Raw genomic sequence first — 7,854 nt, forward strand, 5'->3', positions numbered from 1 at the left:
CTGCTGTTGATGGTGATCTTTTATTTCCAAATGATGCTACTGAGTATCATAGTCTTGTTGGTGGCCTGCAGTACCTCACTATCACCAGAGCAGATATTGCCTTTGTCGTCAATCGGGTTTGCAGTATCTACAAGCACCTCGGGATTCACATCGTTCGACGATCAAGCGCATTCTTCATTATGTTCGCCTGACAGCCTCTTATGGATTACATCTTCGACTTGCTCCCTCTGGCGTCCTTTCTGCTTTTTCAGATGCGTACTAGGCAGGTAATCCTGATGATCGGCGATCCACATGGGGATATGCGGTATTTTTCGGCCCTAACTTGATCGCGTGGAGTGCTCGCAAGCAAACCATGGTGTCTCGCAGTAGTACAGAGGCTGAGTAGAAGGCTATAGCTAATGCGACTGCAGAACTTATTTGGGTACGATCCTTGCTTCGTGAGTTGCGAGTACCGCAGCAACAGGCACCGGTTCTTTGGTGTGATAACATTGGCACTAGATACCTTTCTTCCAATCCGGTATTTCATGCGCGAACAAAACATATCGAAGTTGATTATCACATTGTCAAAGAACGTGTTGCACAGAAGCTACTTCAGATCAAGTTCATCTCCTTTAAAGATCAATTTGCGGACATCTTCACCAAGCCGTTGCCATTACCTTTGTTCGAGCATTGTCGGCACAATCTCAACCTACGGAACACGGTTGAGATCGAGGAAGGGTGTTAGAATTGTAGTAGTATACGTCTTGTATATGCCTTGTAATTGTACATGAGGTTCTATAAATATATACAAGCCACCCATACAGGGTTGTGTTATTCCACCCAAACCATCATAAGCTTTACAACTAGCAACAAGGAAATTAAATTATCATGCAGACAAATGAGTTTCGTTCTTGCAGTTGCGAGCAAGTGAAGAATCGGCTAAGCTCTTCTTCTCTTCTTATGTACTACCGATGCTTCTAGCTGCCAGAGCATCTTCCATCTACATATGCTAGAATAATTTATACTTTATATCACCAGGCAAAAAACTGAAAATAATTAAGTTCCTTGGTACGTTGGTTTAGTCGCATTCCCCACTTTGGCATTTTTGTCTCAGACACACCAATAAAAACCAAGAATGAAAAGATATCGATCGAGATTGGGATTGCTAGAGTTGCTCTTAGCACTCACCCCTCTTGAATTCACCCTATGTGTTGCCATAGGGTTGTAAGAGAATAAGTGGGGTGGGGAGCACATGCCCCCTGGACATACGCTCTCCTCTTGGAAACTGGTTGCTTAATTAAGGGCATGTACAATGGTTACATATGGACATAGATGCCCCATGAGAAAAAGTAGATTGAGGCATCGACATTGATTTTTTCTAACCAATGCAAGCTACTACTAGTGGTCCTCATCCCCACATGAGACAGCCGTGTCATCCCCACAGGTTGAACCATCGTTGCCATCTAGTTTTCCCACAACTCAGCCAGGATCGTCTGCACGCGGTGCCTCGCCTTCGCCTGAGGCTCCATCACTAGCTAGGTCGTCCTCGGCTGGGCCATCCACACAGCTCTCGCATGGGCTGTCTGAGCCAGCGTCACCGCCTGCGACGCCTGTGTCGTCGTCACCACCCGCTGCATCTCCTGTCGATCCGCCGTCGCCACCACCAGCTCCAGCTCCTGTGATCTTGAGACCACATACCCGCAGTCGGACTGGCATCGTCTGTCCAAAAAAACCGAACTAATGGCACGCTTGCCTGGCTTGCAACTTGTATGGCTCATGCAATTTCGGATCCGACTTCTGAACCCCATCATTATCAAGCTGTTATGAGTGTTCCACACTGGCGGGCTGGTATGGAACAAGTGTTGCTATAGGGTTGTAAGAGAATAAGTGGGGAGGGGGGCACATGCCCTCTGGACACGCTCTCCTCTTGGAAATTGGTTGCTTAATTAAGGGCATGTACAATGGTGTCATATGGACATAGATGCCCCATGAGAAAAATTAGATCAAGGCATCAACATTGATTTTTTATACCCAATGCAAGCTACTACTAAGCTCTTCTTCTCTCCTTATGTACTATTCATGCTTCTAGCTGTCAGAGCATCTTCCATCTACATATGCAAGAATAAGTTATACTTTATATCACCAGGCAAGAAACTGGAAATAATTAAGTTCCTTGAGACGTTGGTTTAGTTGCATTCCCCAACTTTGGTGTTTTTGTGCGAGACACACCAATCAAAAGGAAGAATGAAACGGTACCGATCGAGATTGGGACTGCAAGGTTCTGAAGGTATAAATAGTGAAGGTAACAATGGTGAATTGGCTCATGAGTAGCTCAGTGTGGAGATGGTTTCTTTTAACAAGAGATTTATTGATGCACATGTTCGTGCTGTTCCTTATGAATGTATGTATGCACGTCATATTTCTATGAGCACCCGCGTGTCAGTGAGTTAATTAACTAACCATTTTTATTAGCTCTAACTAACCCATACAGGGCACGTGTCAGTGGGGATTAGCAGGGTAATTAACACTAATGACGTCATGTCAGCAAAACGGCGTTTAGCCGCCGGCGACGGTGCGCCGGCGTCCACAGAAGCGGCAGCGAGGCTCGGGATCTGCCGTCCGGCGACCAAATCGATTGCCGCGAGCGCCTACGGGACCTATGGTCCAAAAAATATAAGCAGATTATATTCCAAAGCCAAACTTGTGTTCAGCACCCTGAATTTGAATACTACAAAATCCCAAGGCCAAAATTCTTGCAGCCAAGACCGAAAAGTCTTGGTTTTGTTACAAACAATGACAAAATTTGGACAAGTCGGAAGGATTTTCGTGAGAAATTTCGGCAGCATAACACGTTGGAAAGAATCCCAATTCATTCAAAGATTTATTCATGCACTGCCCAGTTGGTCGATACATTGGACGAAACGTTCCATATTATCATCCTACCAAATCATTTCCCTAACAAAAGTCAAGCCAATCTGACACCATCACAAACTAACCAAGCCGCCAATGATTTCATCTTGCTACTCGCCACCATCCTTCCTTCTTGAGCAACCAGTTGAATGTTGATGGGTCATCGAAGCAGCTCTCATGCAGATGAGCAGGCAACCAAGAAACAGCATCCAAACTTCGTGAAACTACCACACAAGGCAAGTGTTGGCAGCTACAGCATCTCACTTGACAAACTGCCAAAATACTACCACATCGGGATCACCATCAAATTCCCTCCACGCTTACAAGTGTTGCGGCTGCAAGGAAAACAAAAAGATCAGACGAGTGCCCAACTAGTATAACTTCAGATGAAAATAACCACTTTTAACAAGATTTATATGACAAAAAACAGGGAAATTAAATCACGCTGCGGGCTCATCTATAATCTATTTGTCACAGAATTCCGAATTCCAAATTCTATGCTCGGTGATTCGCAACCGAATAATCAGAGAAATACTGGCCAACGTTAATTCTTAAAAACATTGTAACAACTTACAAACAATTCAATTTGTCACAGCCATCATGAGACCATAGCTAAATGATTGAACCATCATATGAGTTTGCAACACAGGGCTACCATGAAATAAACATCTATTAGCTGGAGACTTACACTACAATGAAAATAACTCTAGAAAATATGGCACCGTTCAATTCGGAAACACTAGTGGACAACTAAGAGCCCACATTATAGATACCACAAAAATGAATATCAATCAATCTGACCAAGGCCGTCCCCTCTACTCATCAATTCTTTCAATCACATAAGAAAGCACAACGAGACCATGGCTGGACAATAATGAGCTGGAGATTTGCAGTACTTGTAAAATAAGTTCAGAGGGTATTGTAGGAGATATGCCCTAGAGGCAATAATAAATGTTATTGATTATCTCCCGGTTCATAATTATGTTTATGTTCCATGCTATAACTGCTATGGTTCTCGAGTCTGCAATAACACGAGGCTCGGAGGAAGACTCATATGCACGTATGGAATAATAAACGGTAAGAAGTATTCTTAGTCTGGCCTCTAAGACTAGCTCAAGTGTTGCATGATGGTTCTGTTTTCCTGATCATGGGCATGTCTATGCCAGCAACTTTGAGGGCACAATGTTAAGAGAACATTTGTGTTGAATCGACCCGGATTGATGTTATGCTATGAGATTCATTTGTCACAAGTTAATGGTACATAACACAGAGATGGTTAACGTTTGCATGATTCCTTAGACCATGAGAGTATCAGTTTCTTCATGCTTGCTTCATGAACTTTGGGGTTTGTTAAACGTCATCCGTAAATGGGTGGCTATTACGGCGGCTTACAGGTTCATGGAAAAGTGTGTCAAGTAACTTGATAGCTCAAGATTGGGATTTGCTCCTCCGACGATGGAGAGATATTCTCGGGCCCTCTCGGTATTACGGTATCCATCATCGTCTGGCCAGACACAGTGTGATTTGATCACTGGGATGCCGGAAAACGGAAACGAGAAAAGAGAACAAAACCAGTAACGAGGTAACTTGCATGGTGGACAAATTGTTCGTCCACGGGGATGCAACAAATCTCACCTCGGGTGTTTGTGACATATCGCGAAGCAACAGGAATAGCTCACTGCAACTGGAGGTTCACTCGAATATTTATTCGTGTGGGTATAGGGGTCAATATGGGTGTCCACGGCTCCGATGTTGATCATTGATCGGAAGGGGTTCCGGGTCATGTCTATACTTCACCGAACCTATAGGGTCACACGCATAAGGGTCATCTATCTGCTGACTAGACAGGGAGTCTGAGAGAAAATCATCGAAAAAGTTTTGGACACCGAAAAGTTTCGGACAGCGGAAAAGTTCCGCAGAGAGAGGTCACCGGATGAGTTTCGGTGAAACCGAAATAGTTGTTTTGGGGTATGCCATTAAGTCAAAATGGTTTCGGCACATGCCTGATAATTCTTGGAGGGTGCCAGAATCATTCTGGAAACTTTTTGGAATTTTCAGAAATAAAAACCGGAAATGTTCCGGAGCTGCAGGAACCGGTTCAAATGCTTTTCGCAGATGAAATTCACTAAACTGGAATTGTTCCAGAACGCGTTGAAAATTATTATGGTGGGTACTGGAAATTTTCTAAGCCCACATAAATATTTTCAGTTCAAACGGACGCTGAAAAATATCGTCGTGAATAGTGAAAGTGCTTTTTGGGATATTTTATGGAAAGCCACCTTTTGCGGCTTTGCCCAAAAGATCTAGGGATGACATGGAAGGGTGGAAACCTCCTTTTGGGGGGCCCCACAAGGGGTGGGACGTTCATGGGTGTAGCTCATCCATGGGGCCCCACTTGTCCCTTGTTTTAACTCTTTAGGTCCTTGGGAAGGACTCCATTTCATGTGGGTTTTGGGTTTTCTTGTAAAACCACCCTACCCCTTGGGATTTTCTATAAATAGAGGTGGAGGGGCAGCCCTCCACTCTCATCCCTTGCTCTCATACGTATGCCATGCATTATCTGGCTTCTTCTCTCCCTCCCACGAAAAGAGTTTCGTAGAGCCGTAAGGCTGTCTGGGTTCCGGTAGGAACTAGTTCTGGACGGCGAAGCCCTGCCGGATAGATGACACCGTATGTGTGCAACTCTGTAGAGAGATCGTAGTTTCGGTCTTAGTTCGTGAGTGCCTCCCGAAGGGCTGTCCGTGTGACCGTCCGAGTTTTGAAGGCCCTCCCGAAGGGCTGTCCGCGACACCGTCCCGGGGGGGGGGGGGGGGGGGGGGGGTTGTTCGACCACCTCCCGGAGGGCTGTCTGAGGAGCAGATGAGGGTATACATCCGCGCGGTTGGGAGGTTGTAAATTATAGTTGCGGGGATCTGCACCGCCGATCGTCATTGACTCTACTTCCCGCTGCACTACGAGTCGGTAACGAAAAAGATCAAACCATGTATGCAGTCTCCATAGTGGTCCTGAGCTGGTGCGTAGGTCGGAAATTTTTGTTTTCTGTCACGTTCCCCTACAGGTATACGATTCCGCAACTACACTACAGAAAAAAGAAGTAAAAAACAGAAAAATAAAAACCCAAAAAGTGTTAAAACCAGTGAAAACATAATGAGAAAATAAAGAGAGAAAACAACTACTATCTTCTAAAACCATAAAACTGATCGTCCAACAACACACACTTACAGTAGGGCCCCATAGCATCCCCCACAGTCCCCGATGCACCAGGGCTGGCCCATTTATGTTTGTTTTTGTGTTTCTCCCACTTTTCTTTGAAGGTTATTGGTTTTCGTTTTCCCTACGTTTTCTTTTGTTGGTTTTTTGTAGCTTTTTTATTTTATGTTTTCTTTCCAATTTTTTATTTCCTTTATTTTTCTTTTTTAATAAGCAACCAATTTTAAAAAAGTGAAACATTCTCAAACTTGTGGATTGTTTTTTAAATCCAGGAGAGTTATTTCAAACTCGCAAGAAAATTTTGAAATCTGAGAACATTTAACAAAATCATGAACATTTTGAAATGCAGAATAGTTTTTTTTAATTCCAAGTATATAAATTTGGGAACATTTATCAAATTCACCAACATATTTTGGAATTTGGAAAACAAAATAAATTCGCAAACATTTTTTAAAATGTGGGAACATTTCTCAAAATCATGAACATATTTTGATTCCGAAACATTTTTTCAAATTCATTAAGAATTTTTGAAATTCGTAAATTGTTTTTCAAATTTGCAACCAATTTTTAAAATCCGGGAACATTTCTAAATCCAGGAATTTAGTTCGTAACTGTTTCTGGAATTATTGTGAACATTTTTTAAACTCACGAACGTATCAAAATTCTTGAACATTTATTGAAATCCAGTAACAGTTGTTATTTTTTTATTATTTTTAAAACGTTAGAACATATTTTAAAATCTAGAACTTCTTTTTGAAATCTCAAACCTATTTTTAAAAAGAAAACAAAAACAAAATAGGAAACAAAAAAATAACCAAACGGAAAAATACAGGGGAGCCTCGCCCGTATATGGGCCTGTCCAAAGCTAGTGCGGGGAAGGGGGCTTCTTGTTTCCTCTCTATTCCCCGCGTAGGTCGGGGAAATGTTTTGTTTTTTCCTGTACCTTGTTGGCAGGTGCGGGTGTGGTCCAGTATGTGTGTGCTCTCTGTTATCTACACCTTCGTTTCAAATTATTTAAAGTTTTAAATATGGTTGAATTAGGGGGCGAAACTAGAACTTCAAATGTTTTGAAACGGATGGAGTATGCCAAAAGGACAATCGACCAAAAAAAACTTGCTTGAGCCTGTCTGAGTAGATGCACAACCAACTGTCCTTCCAACTCGCCAACTGCCATGTCACACCACTAGCAAAAGTAACTCATTTTTTCCGAGTTGGACGAAAGTCACTTGTTGGTGAGTTAGTGGTCGTGGCACTTGCTTTATCTCTACTCTTAATTGACGAGTTGGTGAATCGTCTCCGCGGTTTATTTTTGCTGGTTTTTTTTCGTCTCTCCTCCCACCACTCCCTCCCACTTTGGTCCGCGGTTTATTTTCACTGGTTTTTTCGTCTCTCCTCCCATCACCCCCTCCCACCCTGGTCCATCGGTTTATCTTTCTCTCCACTCTTTATTACAACCATAACTCTCCTAACGTATAACAAATCACGGATCTAACTTCCTTAAATTATGCAAATCAATCGATTCCTTTTACTGGTTCAATTTGTCTTAGGAAACAATAACAGATTTTCAGAAAACAAATAATATATTTTAATCTAACTTCCTTAAATTATGCAGATCAATCGATTCCTTTTATTGGTTCAATTTGTCTTAGGAAACAAATAACAGATTTTCAGGAAACAAATAATACATTTTAATCTAACTTTCCTAACATATCTAAATCAATTGATTTCTCTTATTAGTGAAATTTGTTTTAGGAA

This window comes from Aegilops tauschii, chromosome 4 (genome assembly GCF_002575655.3).
Source record: "Aegilops tauschii subsp. strangulata cultivar AL8/78 chromosome 4, Aet v6.0, whole genome shotgun sequence".
NCBI lineage: Eukaryota > Viridiplantae > Streptophyta > Magnoliopsida > Poales > Poaceae > Aegilops > Aegilops tauschii.